Source organism: Saccopteryx leptura, chromosome 11 (genome assembly GCF_036850995.1).
Source record: "Saccopteryx leptura isolate mSacLep1 chromosome 11, mSacLep1_pri_phased_curated, whole genome shotgun sequence".
NCBI classification, from domain to species: Eukaryota; Metazoa; Chordata; class Mammalia; order Chiroptera; family Emballonuridae; genus Saccopteryx; species Saccopteryx leptura.
The window spans coordinates 24261430-24278178 of record NC_089513.1 but is presented as its reverse complement, the minus strand read 5'-3'; the positions used below and the strand labels follow the sequence as shown (position 1 = coordinate 24278178).

The window sequence follows — 16749 nt, the reverse complement described above, 5'->3', positions numbered from 1 at the left end:
ACAGTCACTGGGCCAGATCAATGCTTCTCCGAGTGTGGCCCAGAACCAGCAGCAGTAGTAGCAGCAGCAGCTGGAGCGTACTAGAAAAGCAGATTCCAGGACCCCGCCCCAGGCCTGCCAAGGCTGAGTCTTGGGACCAGTGATGCGTTCTTTCAAACTCTCCAGGTAGTTCTTCTGTGTGAAAAAGTCTTATAAAGGAATAGATAGGAGGACTTTTCAAGGGTTCCTGCTAGGTTTCAAAAACTGTAATTTTATTAGCAACCTAGGTAGGGTACAAGACTAAGCCAAGGCCACACAGCTAGCGAAATAGGTGGTGAAGCCCTTACCAGAACTCAGGTCTTTGAACTGCTGTTCAGAGCTCGCATAATTATCCAATTATGGAGCTGTTTAGGGTTTTATGACATGTTTTTATTTTCTGTGTCTCTGTCTCCCTGGGTTTAGCTTCTTGTGGGCCACAAGATTGTCAAAAAACTGTTATTTTATTTCACAGCATACCAGCAGTGCAGAGTATGTTGTAAAGCAGGGGTCGGAACCTATGGCTCGCGAGCCAGATGTGGCTCTTTTGATGGCTGCATCTGTCTTGCAGACAAATCTTTAACAAAAAAAATAATAACGTTAAAAATATAAAACATTCTCTTGTATTACAATCCATTCATTTCCTACCGCTCATGTTCATGGTTGTGGGTGGCTGGAGCCAATCACAGCTGACCTCCGGGACAACACCAAATTTTTATTAGATACTGTGTAACATACACGGGTCGTTGTATGGCTCTCACGGAATTACATTTTAAAATATGTGGCGTTCATGGCTCTCTCAGCCAAAAAGGTTCCTGACCCCTGTTGTACAGAGAAATATCTTTTAGTTCTTAGGCATGTGGCAAGGGGTGAAATATCTGTGAATTACTGGCCACTTTGTTGCTTTCTGTAAGTATTGCGACTGAGCAGTTCTTGTTAAAGTTTCTTGGCAGGTAAACATCAAGCTTGCAGGGAAGTGACAGCTTGCTGAGTGTGGAGAGGGGGTGGGTAAGGCACAGCCCCTTTCTCAGGACATAACTGTACTTAGTGCTTTGTTAAAATTATCTAGGGTTGCAGTCCTTGTACTGCATTTTGTAAAATTCATTTTGTGGTTGTTATTGCTGTTTTACAGGCATGTTCTGGGATGAGTTTTAGGGGTGAAGTTGAGATGTGTTAAGAATTAATTTTAGCTGATTGTCCAAGAGGTTAGTGAAGGACTTGCTTTCAGTACTGGACACCCTAGAGGCAGAATTGAGACTAACACCTTGGCCTCCTAACACACAGGCCGAGAGATCAAGCGTTAGGAAAAACAGAGGGGACTCCCGGGAAGGTCTGAACCTGTACACCACTGGGGAGATTACTGGAGGCAGTGAGCTCGGGAACCCCAGGCTAACAGGGCTAACAGAAGGAGCCTTAGAGTTTTCCAGGGCACCTCTCAGTTCATAGAAGGGGACATTGAAACTGCTGGAGGTCACAGGTACTAAAATAGACCCCACTCTCTGCAGTATCATTCTTACCCGGTGCATTCCCTGTCTGGCACACCACATCATTTTTTAAAGTCACCAAAATAAATCAGTGAAAGATGTGCTCTTCTCTTCACATCTGCGCCTCAAGGATTATTCTTGAGTAGCTGTTGAGGCGGGATGTGACTTGGGATCTTGTTTCAATATTTTTAGGGTTGTAGCATGAGAGACATTGTTTCTTAGGACCTGAGATTTACCTGTCAGAGGTCTTCCTTGGGTTGCAAAACAAGTAAACATGAATGGACACACAAGACCTTCTAACTGATATTACAGGCAGGGTTCAGATCCAGTAGAGCAGGGGTAGTCAACCTTTTTATACCTACCGCCCACTTCTGTATCTCTGTTAGTAGTAAAATTTTCTAACCGCCCACCAATTCCACAGTAATGGTGATTTATAAAGTAGGGAAATAAATTTACTTTATAAAATTTATAAAGCAGAGTTACAGCAAGTTAAAGCATATAATAATAATTACTTACCAAGTACTTTATGTCGGATTTTCGCTAAGTTTGGCAGAATAAATCTTTATAAAACAACTTACTATAATTAAATCTATCTTTTTATTTATACTTTGGTTACTCCACTACCGCCCACCATGAAAGCTGGAATGCCCACTAGTGGGCGGTAGGGACCAGGTTGACTACCACTGCAGAGGGATCAAGACTTCCCCAGATTTGGCAGAAGTCCTACCCTCTGGTTTCAAGAAAAATCAGATTGCCATGCCACAGAAAACAAGGCAGTAGAGGGCTGCTTTTTCTTGAGTGCAATCGATTGACAGCACAGAATAATGGTATCATATCAGGAGATATGACTGTGAATAGCTTTGCTGCCTGCTATGGCGTTTTATTGATAGACTTGGAATCTTTCTAACAGTTCCATTACTATTTCCCACTCAGTTCTTTCTCCCTTCTCGGAAATATGACTTATCAAAGTGCCCCAAATAATTGTGATGATTGCTAAAAGGATACATGTGGTCTCTTAACTGGTCGTTTTTTTGCTTCTGCTTGGATCCCCATGATGTCAGTGACCCTAAAAGGTCTATTTTGCATGCATTGCTGTGCAGAGTTTCTTGTATTTATTATAGATTGTCTTAGACGTCCAGGCCCTGGCCGGTTGGCTCAGTGGTAGAGCATCGGCCTGGCATGCAGAAGTCCCAGGTTCAATTCCCGGCCAGGGCACACAGGAGAAGCACCCATCTGCTTCTCCACCCCTCCCCCTCTCCTTCCTCTCTGTCTCTCTCTTCCCCTCCCGCAGCCGAGGCTCCATTGGAGCAAAGATGGCCCGGACGCTGGGGATGGCTCCTTGGCCTCTGCCCCAGCCGCTAGAGTGGCTCTGGTCGCAACAGAGCAACGCCCCCGGATGGGCAGAGCATCGCCCCCGGTGGGCGTGCCGGGTGGATCCTGGTTGGGCGCATGCAGGAGTCTGTCTGACTGCCTCCCCGTTTCCAGCTTCAGAGGGGAAAAAAAAAAAAAAGAAGTCCAGTGGGAGTGATGGCATACTTCAGAGAAGGTTTGCTGACTAACAGTGGCAGGGAAACTGTTCTCCCTGCCTGTGTCTCAGTCTGCCCACCTGTCGATTTGGGGGTTTCTGAATTTGTTTATTGGTTATATCTAGGGGTGAGATTCTCTGATGAAATTGAAGTGCTGTTCTGATGTGGAAAAGGCTATGGGTAGCAGGTCTATTTTTAAAAGCCCGAGAAGAAGACAACGGTATTTCACACTGACCCCACATTTTGAAAGACTGAAATCACTCTTTTGAAAGTCACCAAATTGATATATAAACATTCACACACAAACACATGCCCTTGCCTCATTAAGTAAAGTTCTCTGAACTAATCTGTTATCTTTCTAATCATTGATAATGGGGAGAGATCTTCGGGGTCTCTCATAATGAGTCGAGTTTCGTTCCTATATGGAGATGTCCCCAGACTGTTTTCCATTGGCCCCTGTGCTGTGCACTGATATGTTTCAGTTTTCTTTCTCACTCTCAGGATGCTAGTCTTATTTATTTATTTATTTATTTATTTATTTATTTATTTATTGCTGCTATTAATAAACATAAGCAGTTTTTCCACCAAACCAAGCTCCCAATTTGTGCTTCTTATCCGCCCTGAGTGGACAGTGACCTAAGCAGGTTGGTGAAATCTGCCAATGTCGGAGCAGACAGGTCCTGAGCTGGGGACTGTGCAGCTCTTCCGCAGTGGAGTTCTTTGTCTTTTATGGTGGTCCTGTGCAGTTGGCTGGGGTGAACTCACGGGGGCTGTTTGCAAAATGAACATCAATGTTTTCTCTATTCAGTTTCCCTCAGGATTGTGGTCCCTCCCAGGACTGCAGAGGAAGTGGGAGGAAACCTCTATGTGATGTAGTTAAATGAAGTTTTAGAGTTGGGCGAGCTCACAGATGTCACAGTGGAGGAGAGCAGGGGATAATCTGGACTTGTGCTTGACAGTCCCCTTCTGACCCAAAGGGATTCTTATCTGGGGTGGGGTCCCAGGGTCTGTATTTTGAAAGCTCTTCATGTGATTCTAACTGCAGCAGGAGTTGAGAGCCAGGGATTTTACATACTCCTCTCATATTACAGATGAAGAGTATAAAAGCCCAGGGAGGGGAAGTGACAGCCAGGACAGCACTGTCTCTGCTGACAGTCATACAAATGGCAGAATGCTGTTTTAATAGCCTTTTCAAAATGTGGTATTTCCCTATCCGAACACCTTTTACTCCAACTTTTCCTCAAGGAAAAGGATTTGTCCAACACATACGCACACGCACGCACGCACACACCACTTTTATAAACTCTGGGATGCTCTACAGTAGCAAACTCATCATTTCTTCCATCTGGCACCCTTTCTCCTCCCCTGTTCATTTCTTCCGGACGTGCTCCCCCTTGAAAGGGAGGTGAATGAGGTCTCAGGAATGCACCTGCTCAGTGTTATTCTCTGAACTCGACCTGCTGGTGAGGTATTAATGAGCCGGGGCACAGCACCTTAACAAACAGGTTATGGGCAGATCCTGGTGCGTGTTAATGTTTAACCAGAGATGCTCAGCAGTGGTCTCATTTGTGGCCTAAATGTAAAGAGAGAAATGTGGTTGACTTTATTTTTATAGATGTTTTCTTACTTTTAAGTGTTGACATACTGGTTTCAATGCCATATGTCAGCGTAGTTGCTATGAGTTGTCGCACATATGTTTAAACTTTGGATAATAGCATTTACTGGAGCAGTTATAACTCCTCAGCCGCAATTCATACATGTTCATGTTTATATTTTGCCACATGTATGTATAACCGTATGCGGTGTGTCTTCCACTCCGTCATTATGTGTTTCAAATTCCCCTTCATATCAGTGAGTGAAGCCCACTCCTCAGTGACCTCAGAGCAATGTGACTTTACACGATCTCAGAGCTGTCAGGACTTGTTCCCTGTTCCCCTACAGAATGGTCCCACACCGCTCCCTGTGCCACCCACACTGGGGTCCCTCTGGGGCCTCCCGTCCAGGCTGACGAAGAGAAACAGGCTTGGGATCTCCCAGTCTTCTCTTGGCCAGAAGAGCAGCTCTGTCTGGGACTAACTCCCAGCTGCAAAAGCAAGCCCTGTTTTTCCTTTGAACCCAGAACTCTAAGGGCTGGTGCAAACAGAAGAAGGTTGGAAAAGGAAGGAGTGTGACCCTCAGTGCACTGGAGAGAGAGCTAAGCTAGAACAGCCGCCGGGGATTTTCCCTTTTCTCAGTTGAGAATACGGCGTGTTTTACCCACAGGTGTAGTTCTGCACGAGTTCCAGACTCTCCTTCCCTTCAGCCTCTCTCTGCCTGCCCAGTTCCTCTCCTTCCCTTCAGCCTCTCTGCCTGCCCAGTTCCAGACTCTCCTTCCCTTCAGCCTCTCTCTGCCCAGTTCCAGACTCTCCTTCCCTTCAGCCTCTCTCTGCCCAGTTCCAGACTCCCCTTCCCTTCAGCCTCTCTCTGCCTGCCCAGTTCCAGACTCTCCTTCCCTTCAGCCTCTCTGCCTGCCCAGTTCCTCTCCTTCCCTTCAGCCTCTCTCTGCCCAGTTCCAGACTCCCCTTCCCTTCAGCCTCTCTCTGCCCAGTTCCTCTCCTTCCCTTCCCTTCAGCCTCTCTCTGCCCAGTTCCTCTCCTTCCCTTCAGCCTCTCTCTGCCTGCCCAGTTCCTCTCCTTCCCTTCAGCCTCTCTCTGCCTGCCCAGTTCCTCTCCTTCCCTTCAGCCTCTCTGCCTGCCCAGTTCCTCCCCTTCCCTTCAGCCTCTCTCTGCCTGCCCAGTTCCAGACTCCCCTTCCCTTCAGCCTCTCTCTGCCCAGTTCCTCTCCTTCCCTTCAGCCTCTCTCTGCCCAGTTCCAGACTCCCCTTCTCTTCAGCCTCTCTCTGCCCAGTTCCAGACTCCCCTTCTCTTCAGCCTCTCTCTGCCCAGTTCCAGACTCCCCTTCCCTTCAGCCTCTCTCTGCCCAGTTCCAGACTCTCCTTCCCTTCAGCCTCTCTCTGCCCAGTTCCAGACTCCCCTTCCCTTCAGCCTCTCTCTGCCTGCCCAGTTCCTCTCCTTCCCTTCAGCCTCTCTCTGCCCAGTTCCTCTCCTTCCCTTCAGCCTCTCTCTGCCCAGTTCCTCTCCTTCCCTTCCCTTCAGCCTCTCTCTGCCCAGTTCCTCTCCTTCCCTTCAGCCTCTCTCTGCCCAGTTCCTCTCCTTCCCTTCAGCCTCTCTCTGCCTGCCCAGTTCCTCTCCTTCCCTTCAGCCTCTCTGCCTGCCCAGTTCCTCCCCTTCCCTTCAGCCTCTCTCTGCCCAGTTCCTCCCCTTCCCTTCAGCCTCTCTCTGCCCAGTTCCTCCCCTTCCCTTCAGCCTCTCTCTGCCCAGTTCCTCCCCTTCCCTTCAGCCTCTCTCTGCCCAGTTCCTCTCCTTCCCTTCAGCCTCTCTCTGCCCAGTTCCAGACTCCCCTTCCCTTCAGCCTCTCTCTGCCCAGTTCCAGACTCCCCTTCCCTTCAGCCTCTCTCTGCCTGCCCAGTTCCAGACTCTCCTTCCCTTCAGCCTCTCTCTGCCTGCCCAGTTCCAGACTCTCCTTCCCTTCAGCCTCTCTCTGCCCAGTTCCTCTCCTTCCCTTCAGCCTCTCTCTGCCTGCCCAGTTCCTCTCCTTCCCTTCAGCCTCTCTCTGCCCAGTTCCAGACTCCCCTTCCCTTCAGCCTCTCTCTGCCCAGTTCCTCTCCTTCCCTTCAGCCTCTCTCTGCCCAGTTCCAGACTCCCCTTCCCTTCAGCCTCTCTCTGCCCAGTTCCTCTCCTTCCCTTCAGCCTCTCTCTGCCCAGTTCCACCCCAAGTCAGGAGCCATCTGATTCCGAAATCTTCCTGACGGTGCGGTCCCAGGGGTCTCTCTTCCTTTGGGCCCATCACATGTAGTGGTTAGAGGGCTGTGTCTGCTCCTGGGGCTGGTCGTGGTGAACACATCTCAGACATTCCCATCTCGTCTGGGAGCCATCATGGGAGCATTCACAGATGGGACCCATACAGGACCTAAACGCTCTGGACCCCCCTTTTGTTCCAGTAAATACCCATAGGCATCCAGAGATTCACGGACCAGACTCTTAGGAGGCTCCTGAACCACAAGATAAGAACTCTAGAGGAGGGGGGACATGGGTGCCATGTTATCCTCCTAAAATATAACACAATGGTGAGAACATAATGACTCTTAAGACATAGTTCTGAAATTAAAAAAGAAAAAAGGAATAATGCTCAAAATCATAAAATTCAAGGATCTCAGAGGTCATTTAATATAAGTCATTCACATAATAAGTAGGAAAACTGCTCCCCAGAGAGGGACTGCACCTCCCAGAGGCCACATTGAGGTTAACTACAGAAACAGGACTGAACTGGGGTCCGTATCCCAAAGTTCTCTTTTTCTATCTGTACATTAAAACACCTCCAAAAGTGAGGTTGGCTCTTCTGGCTCCTCCTCGGGTTGTTGCTCACTCAGAGGGGTAGGGAGATAGCCACGAATCAAACATTTATACCCTGCGGTTAAAAAGAGAAAGAGTAGCAGAATCTAATCTACCACTTCCCAATTCAGAGAAGATGCATCATTTTTCAGGCATCGGGGGCTTTCAGCAGAGGTATCCGTGGGTTATTGGGAGACCTCCAGGCTTCTCTGATGAGACGCCTCTTCGTGGGGACAGCATGAAACCCCACACCCGAGGCTGAGCTGAACGTGTTGTCCAGGGGACGGAGGTCACCACTTGTGTCCCAGCTCTTCTCTGAGGCATTCCAGAGACCAAAATAACTCTCGCTTATCTCCTCTCTTAGGGCCTGAGACCTGAGCAAACAGTATCTGGGGTGAGATTAATTTGTTCAAGGTCAACCTGAGACTTAGCTGGAAGTCAGCTCACCTGCCTTCCGTGCTCAGGCCCCCCTGACAGGCAGCACTGAGTCTCCGCTGCGTTTTCCCTATCCTCCGGTTCCTCAGCCTGTCAGTCAATCAGGTGCCCCTGTGACTTGAAAATGCCATACACAGTGGCTTGTAAGTAGCATGAATGTGTCTCCTAGTTCTGGAAGCTGGAAGTCTGAAATCAGGGTTCCGGCAGGGTGGCGTGCTAGGAGGGCCCCCTTCCTGGTTACAGACTGTCATTCTCTCGTATCCTCACATGGCAGAAGGGAGCAAGAAAGCTGTCGGGGGTGGGGTCTCTCTTATATGGACACTAATTCTATTCATGAGAGTTTCACCTTCAGGAACGATTGACTCCTAAAGGCCCCACCTCCTAATGCCATCACTTGGGGGTTAGGGATTTGAACCTATGATATATTTTGGGGGACACAAACATTTAGTTTATTAAAGTATGATTATTGGGCTTCAACTGTGTATTTGCCATTGTGGACCAAGTCGGGCTGCCAAGAAGCCATTATGTGTTGGAGAAGCAAAACTGAACCCTGAGGATTTTTATTAATACAATTATTATTATCATTATTAATGTCAAAGTGTATTCCCATAAAAGCTTAAAGAACCAAGTGCAAAGTGAAAGGGCTAAGATCCTTTATGAGAGAGCTCAGCAAGTGTGACAAGGCCTTTGCACAGGTTGTTCCCTCTTCCTGAGATGCTTCTGCTCCCTCTGACCCATGTCCCACCAAACCCTCCCTGGATCCAATGTCAGCTCAGACACTGCTTTCTCAGGAAGCCTTCCTTGGCTACAGGTCCCAAGGTTACCTCAATCGCAGAAACTCGGGCACTCCTAGCAGCTCATTCAGCTTTGTCTCAGCTGCTCTCTTCTGCTCACGTGTATGATTATTGCAACGATGTCTCTTTATCTCCAGAAATGAGCCAGTATAGGGAGACCGCCAAGATGGCTGCCGTAACCCTGGACAGAGTAATAGCCCAGGAGAGCTGTGATCACCTGTGCTGGAAATGGGAGGAATCGCCTCCCAGAATGTGTGGGTTTGCTGGGGCTAGAAGGCAAGCCAGAGATCATAAGCAAGCTGTATTGGAGGAATACTGTCGGTTAAAGGACACAGCCAGCCTGAGGTGACTCTGCAGGGAGGGAGGACTTCTGATCTCCTTCACCACCTTCTCTGTGTTGTCCCGATGGTGTCCCTTTATGGCTGAAGCCAGAGGGAGAAGTAAGCTGAACTTCAAGCCCATAGAGGTCAGGGTCCCAGTAGAGAGCTAGGTTTGACCCAGAGAGGGTCATGCAAAATGTCTGGCCCAGTGGGCAAGTTACCCCAGTCTCCTTTCCTCTGAGCTCATTTTCAGATCAGAACCTAAGAGACTGTGGAAGGCTGTCCAGAACTGACTAATCATTCCCGACCACAGTTAATATTTACTCTCCTCTGGCTGCTGGCACCTTCACAGGCAGGTGCGTCGGGTCCAGGGGACATGCTCCAGCACCAGCGAGATGGTCAGACTCAGGCTGTTTGATGTCAGTAGCTCCCCTGGCCTGAGGGAAGTGCGTTTCTGTTTGATGCCAGGAGATCCCAAGGCTAATCATTCACCAAGTTGTTCCCATTCCTTTCTTAGCCCAACAAAAAACAAGAGACCGCTTTGAGAGTTATTTCCTTTTGCTGTTTGGAGAAAGTGACACTACTGCTCGTTTATTTATATTTTGTTTTGAGGGCACGGAGTTCTTTAAAAGTAGCGATGGAAAAGCTGTGATGGACACTGGGGTCCTGCTTACAGTACTTCAAGGATTTCCATGTTTGTATTATGAGTTGATATTCACAACTGCTCCTAGAAGTGATAGGCATCGATCAAATGATCAAAATGTAAATAAAGGAACAGCAGGCGCATAATTTTTGACAAAGGAGCCAAAAGTGCACTTTGGAGAAGAGAAAGACTCTTCATTACATGATGCTGGGAAAATTGGAAAACCACATTCAAAAGAGTGACCAGACTGCTATTTGTCACCATACACAAAAATTAACTCAAAATGGATCGGGGACCTAAATATAGGACCTGAAACAATAAATTACATAGAAGAAAATGTAGGTATGAATCATATGAACCTTAGTCTTAGCGAAGATTTTATAAATTTGACCTCAAAGGCAAGGGAAGTAAGAGTAAAAATAAATGAATGGGACTATATCAAACTAAAAAGCTTCTGCACAGCAAAAACAAAACTAAACAAACATGACAACACAATGAAAAGACAACCACTTGAAGAAGATATTCACAAACAATGCCCCCTATTAAGAGTGAATATCCAAAACATATAAGAACCTCATACAACTCAATAACAAAAAAGCAAACAATACAATTAAAGAATTAAAGACCTGACCAGACACTTAACTTCTCCCAATAAGACATACAAGCGGCCAACAGATATATGAAAAGATCCTTATTTTCACTAGCTATCAGGGAAATGCAAACCAAAACTACAATGAGATACCACCTAACACCTGTTAATTTGACTATTATCAATAAGAGAAGTAATAACATGTATTGGAGAGTCTTTGGGGAAAAAGAAACCCTTGTTCACTGCTGGTGAGAATGTAAATTGATGCAGCTACTGTGGAAGAGTATGGAGGTTTATCCAAAAGTTAAGATTAGAGTTACCACATGACCCAGCAACCCATCTTCTAGGTATTAACCTGAAAAATTTGAAAACATTTACTCATACTGATATACGTGCTGTCATGTTCACTCAGCCTCATTAACAGTAGCCAAGACATGGAAACAACCAAAGTGACCTTTGATACAGGATTGGATAAGGAAGATGTAAATATATATGATGGAATACTACTCAGCCATAAGAAAAGACTAAATGCTGCCATTTTCAACAATATGGGTGGGTCTGGAGACTATCACACTAAGTGAATTATATCAGATAGAAAAGTTAAGAGCCACATGATTTCACTCATATGTGGGATATGAAACTGAAAGCAACAAGTAAAACAGGACAAGCAAACAAACAGCCTCATAGATGGTTGCCAGTCTGGTGGTTACCAGAGGGAAAAGGTGTTTGGGGAGAGGTGTTCAAGGGGGAAGGAGATCAAATATATGGTGATTGGAGACTTGACTTTGGATGGTAAACATACAATGCAGTATACAGATGATATATATTCTAATTGTACACTTGAAACCTGTATAATTTTATTAGCCAGTGTCACCCTAATAAACTTAAAATTTTTTAAAAAAGTTATAAATAAACAATTTTAAACATGAGAAGGACTGTGAAGCAAAAGTGCCATGAAGGCCTGGAAGGGGAAGGGAAGGTCCTGTGACAAGGCTCTGTGGGAGAGTGGGCGTGGCCTGCGCAGTGTTGAGGGCGTGGCTGCAGATGACGTGGTAAGGACCATGGAAGGAGATGAAACGGGAAATGGAGGGGCACCTGCCCCAGTCTCTCTGGACAAGATAAAAGATTCCTGGGTCTCCAGTATAAAAGCAGTGGGAGCCCTGACAGGGTTAAGTAGGGACATGGCAAGATGAAATGATTGTAAAGGGATCCTTTTGGAAGCTCTGTGGAGAAGGGACAGAAGGAAGCCAGAGCTATATTATGAGGGTATTGAGGTAGTTTGGATGAAAGATGGAAATGGGGGATTAGATAGAAAGTTGGAGGCAAGTGTGGGAACAGTTTTAGCGGCAGAAGGAAAGGACTTCTTGATAAGTATATGTCTGCATGTGGCAATTTGTCCAGTTGAAGTATGACATGAGTCCTAGAACTGCATAGCCAATCTTAGCAGTAAAAGTATTGATTTTGTTCCAATGAGGTTGTGTGTGTGTGTGTGTGTGTGTGTGTTTATGCCTGTGTTTTCCAACACTGGGACCATCCATGTTCAAATGATTCTGAAGGTTTAGATATATTCTATATTTTCTTTTAAACCAAATAAGAGGCTTGTTTATTGACGTTGCCATCTAAAAGGAATGAGATGTGGGGGAAGGAGTATTTTAACATACTTTTTAATAGTGCTTTGGTCTTTTATTCAGTTTATACAGAATCCAAAAGGAACATTTCCCATAGTGTGATTGTTAAACTGTTACCTTTCTTGGTAAACTTGCCTAGAAAGTCATTAAAGTATTTATGGGCGCCCCCTGGACTGGAAATGATTCACTTTCTATCCTATCAGAACGTTGATTCTCTCAGCCTTTCAGTCCAGTCTGGGGTAAAGGAACTGAACAGCTAACAGTTGAACCCTGACTAGAGTAAGCTCCTCGCCCCACCGGGCACGTGCCTCCTCACTTCTCCGCTCAGCCAGGCTGTAGTGATTGGCACACTCTGTTCTCCAGGGATTCTCCTTTTTTTTTTTTAATTTTTATTCATTTTAATGGGGTGACATCAATAAACCAGGGTACATATATTCAAAGAAAACATGTCCAGGTTATCTTGTCATTCAATTCTGTTGCATACCCATCACCCAAAGTCAGATTGTCCTTCGTCACCTTCTATCTAGTTTTCTTTGTGCCCCTCCTCCCTCTCCCTCCTTCCCTCCCCCCACACCCGTAACCACCACACTCTTGTCCATGTCTCTTAGTCTCGTTTTTATGTCCCATCAATGTATGGAATCCTGCAGTTCTTGTTTTTTTCTGATTTACTTATTTCACTCCATATAATGTTATCAAGATCCCACCATTTTGTTGTAAATGATCCGATGTCATCATTTCTTATGGCTGAATAGTATACCATGATGTATATGTGCCACATCTTCTTTATCCAGTCTTCTATTTTTTTTTACAGTGATTAAAGCCTTTAAGCAAACTCTTGGCCAATACAGCAAGAATCATAAAAGAGTAGTGTCCTTAACATGTTCACCAAGTCCAAGTTGGGATTCTCCTTTTTAAGGTTTACACCAGGGCATGTGCTTCGATCATTTTTTCGTATCAGTGTCACTGGCCTGGTATTTTTTTCTGCAGCAAAGACAACCATTCTTCCAAGGATGCAGGCTTTCTCTAGGCTAGTTTCAGCTCACCTCTCCTAGTCTTGTTTCATGGGAGAGGAACATTTAAAGTCTGGGTTATAGATAAGGAGGTTGCTCTTTGGCAAAAATCTTTGTGTATATGGCTTTTGTTCCAGGAATTAATTATGAAGAACCTTCTGATATTTGTCAAGGCATAGGATTGGGAACTTTAGTTTTTTAAAAGCATCCGACTACACACAACCAAAGAGCAAGGGAAACCTTTGCATATTGTATCTCTCCCCATTGGGATTCCCTCCTCCCTCTTTTCTGCTTATCAATACCCTATTTATTCTTCAAGAAAAGAGTCTCCTCCACTGGGAAGCCTCTTCTCCCATCAGCCTTTCTCTTGAGCCCATTTATCTAATCCCCGTGCCACCTTGTATGATTGTTGCTGCGCACAGATCATAACCGTATTGCCTTGGGAGGGAAGGAAATGACTATGTGTGATTTTTGTCCCACAGAATCTAACCAGGATGGCTTCCCCAAAACAATGACTCATCATTACTTAATATTCAGGTCAAGCCCTGCTGACTCTCCGAACTCTTGTCTGTCTTAGCATTTCTCTTATATGATGCCAGGGTTTCCATTTCTTGGTTGTAGGCTATTCAGATAGCAATTGGCCAACCTTTAAGTAGCCAAACCTTTTTTTAGTAAAAGGCAGCCATATTTCCCTGGTCTCAGAGAAAAACTGTAGATATTTCTATGGGTATTCTGGGTCTGAGGCTGCTTGAGTGGAGACCAGAGAGGATTCTTCCAAAGCATGGAGCTCTGGGAGGAGTTCAAATGAAGACCAGAAGCTCAGGGGAGGGAATTCTTAGGAGAGAACACCCCATGAAAGATAAAGGCCAGTATTGCTTGCAGGGGTTGAAGGTAAATGACAGCATTAGGAACCAAGAGTAATGACTTTGGTCTCCTGAAACTGTTGTCTTATTATACAGGAGACCGTTAAACTGTGTTAGCAGTCATATCATTCACATTGAAAATGCTATTCCTTTGTATAGAAAGAAACAGAGTGGAGTTCTGTCCTGTGAAGGCCCAGGCCCTTGGCATGGCTGTTTCAGGGCAGGTAGTGAAGTGTCTGTTCAGGACTGCACAGCAGCTGCCCCAATGGAACACTAGTGACTTGAGTTACATTGGAGCTAAATATAGAAGATCCGCTCGTGTGCACAAGATGGCATCTGATCCAGGCAGAATGTGCTCCTCGGAGTTGAGGACTTTGTGTGGGTCCACAGTGCTCCCAGACTCATGCTTTCTCTCCCTCTCCTCTGTTCTCTTCACCTTCAAGTGCTCTTTCTTTTCCTCTTTCCTCTTTTGACTTCTGGATTTCAGCCCCTCCCCATATGTTAGGTCTCATTTTCCTCCAGAGTGAAAACAAGGGGTTGGACAACTTCTCACTAATATTCTGAAGGTCTCCTTACTTCTCCTTCTGTCTTCTGCCTTATTTTTTTTCCTTAGTTCTTTTTATTCTACTCTTTATAATTCATTTATTTTTATAACTCCTTTGTTTTATCCACATCTAAACAGAGTGTATTTACTAAAAGAAGCCTCCTCACAGCCTAGGTATGATTTCCTGTTTTCAGGGAGAAAACTCATCATGGATTTAATGTTACCACTTTTCATTAGGTAGTAAAGTCTTCTCGTGATTTGCTAGAAAATGACAAGGAAGTATATGGAAGAATGCCATCATGTTACTCAAATATCCCCCCCTCAATTTCCTTTTCTCTGGCTCATCAGTTACTGTGAAAAGAAAAGAGAGAGAAGCGGGGCTGAGTAGATTGTCTTCAGTTATTCATACCTCTGGGCATCCACTTGCCCAGATATGTATCATTTTGAAAAGATAGGGACACTGGAAATTAAGAAAATGGACAAAGGTGGTATATAATCAATGGATAAATTTCATGTCTTAGAGTGAAGGGTACAGAATATATATATATATATATATATGAGTCCATTAGACAATGTATTGTGAGTAAGAAGAGGATAATAAATAACTTGGCTTGGGCCATAGGATATCAACCAAAATGCGCTGAAGTCCTCATGCTGAGATACTATGCTCTGTTTCAAATTAGGTGTACCTTATTTCAAAGCACATATTTTCCTGAAGAGATATATAAAACAAACTTTTGTAAATTTAACTGTAGAGTCAGTGGAAATCCTGGAGAGGAACATTCTGGTAGAACATTACATGTAAAATAGCGTATGGGTGCTCCTTAACCTTTTGAGTAGTTCGAATACTCGTGTACGTCCTCACTCAAAAGGTTAACAAAAAACTCACTACTCAAAGAGTTAAAAGCAATCCTGTAGTAGACTTATTGTGCAAAGATTGGTTCTTGTGTCTGGGATCCCTCCCACACACATACACTTTTTGATGGGTTTCTTCAAAAATAATGTTTTCACTAGTGCATCTCAAAGTATTTTTGTAACTCTTGTGGCCTGTGAGAGATTCTGGGGTTCCTTCCAGGGTGAGGAAAGCAAAAGCGTACATAGGACCCAACTTGCCCCAAGCGCACAGAGGCAGAGCCCGAGTATTTGGAAGGACCGTAGGAACCACCAAACCCAATCGTTTTCTTCATAAGTGATAAAAAATTGAGCTAAACATGGGATAGTGAACTCTGACATAGTGAGTATCATCCCTATACTCTCATTGCAGTCTTATTATGGGATGTTCTGATGTAGCCGCTGCAGAAACCCGAGCCTCCAGGCTCTGTCACTTCTTAGTCTGTATGACTTGCTTTTCCTGGGAAGACATAGTGAGACAGCACTAATGACTGGAAATCCCTTTCAGGGCCTTCGGCATAGGAGCTCTCTGGAATCCTGGTCTCCGCCTGGAGGAAGGGCTCTGTGTGCTCTCTTAGCCGAGGCATTCTCCCAAGACCCCAGCTGTTTGCAGTGCCCACATTCTGCCCATGGAACTGAAGTCTGAGGACAACTGATAAAAGGAACTTCCTCTCTCTAGGGATTTTAATGTATTAGAGACTTTGCAGGTAAAAGTCCCTCAAGATTTCAAGTAATGAAATCATAAATTCATAGGAGTATTTTCAGTATACAAAAGTTGACATTGGCCACTTGAGTAGAGGAACCCGCTCAGTGCCTCTCAGGCATGTGGCAGAGAGGGTGACTTGCTGCGTGTGTCTGACAGCTGTCAGGCACTCGTGGCGATGGCTGTGGTCCATGGTGTGTGTGTGGTAAGTGTAGGAGGGTGTGTATGTGTAGGAACACCTCCTCTTCTTTCATCTGCTCATCACCTGCCAATTTCTTACTCAAATTCTATCCACTTCACAAGCCATTTTGGACTTCTCCAGAGGTACTCTGGCCCTGGACATCTCCCCTCTGTAACTTATTTTGTTCTGTTTGCCTTACATCTTAGTGTGTACTTACTTGGTCTGTTCAACCGTTCTTTCTTCATTCCAGGCCCTTACCCTTCCTTCTGCTAATTTCTTGTATGAGCCGTCTTCTTTATTTCCCCATAGCCTCACGAAGGCCATGCTCAGCTCCACAATTGCAGAGTTAAAGCATCTTAGGTTTAGGGGTTCAAAAAAGATTGGCTGGCCCAACTTGTGCACTCAAAGATGAGTTAACTGAACACGTACTGCACTCGCCAGGGTCAGCCTGATAAGGCAGTGACAGGGCTGGGGGAGGGGAACCAGCTCAGCCAATCTCACTCCTCTCCCCTAACACGCAAGTGTCTGAATTAGATGCCAGGACAGAAGGCTGGCTGGCCCCCTATGCTTAGCCTGGAAGTATTCTGGGCGCTCCTGACGTCATGCCCAAGACTTTCTGTTCCTCTTTGCCCCTGTTATACACTTCTTAATATTACCATGATTTGAGAGTGTCTCGTCTGTCTACACACACAT

General features: G+C 45.5%; 1 protein-coding gene across 2 annotated transcripts in view; it reads left to right on the top strand.

The window, feature by feature from the left end:
• The window catches only part of SETBP1 (SET binding protein 1), a 356358-nt gene that overhangs the window by 107419 nt on the left and 232190 nt on the right, over window positions 1-16749 (top strand). The window lies entirely within an intron of this gene.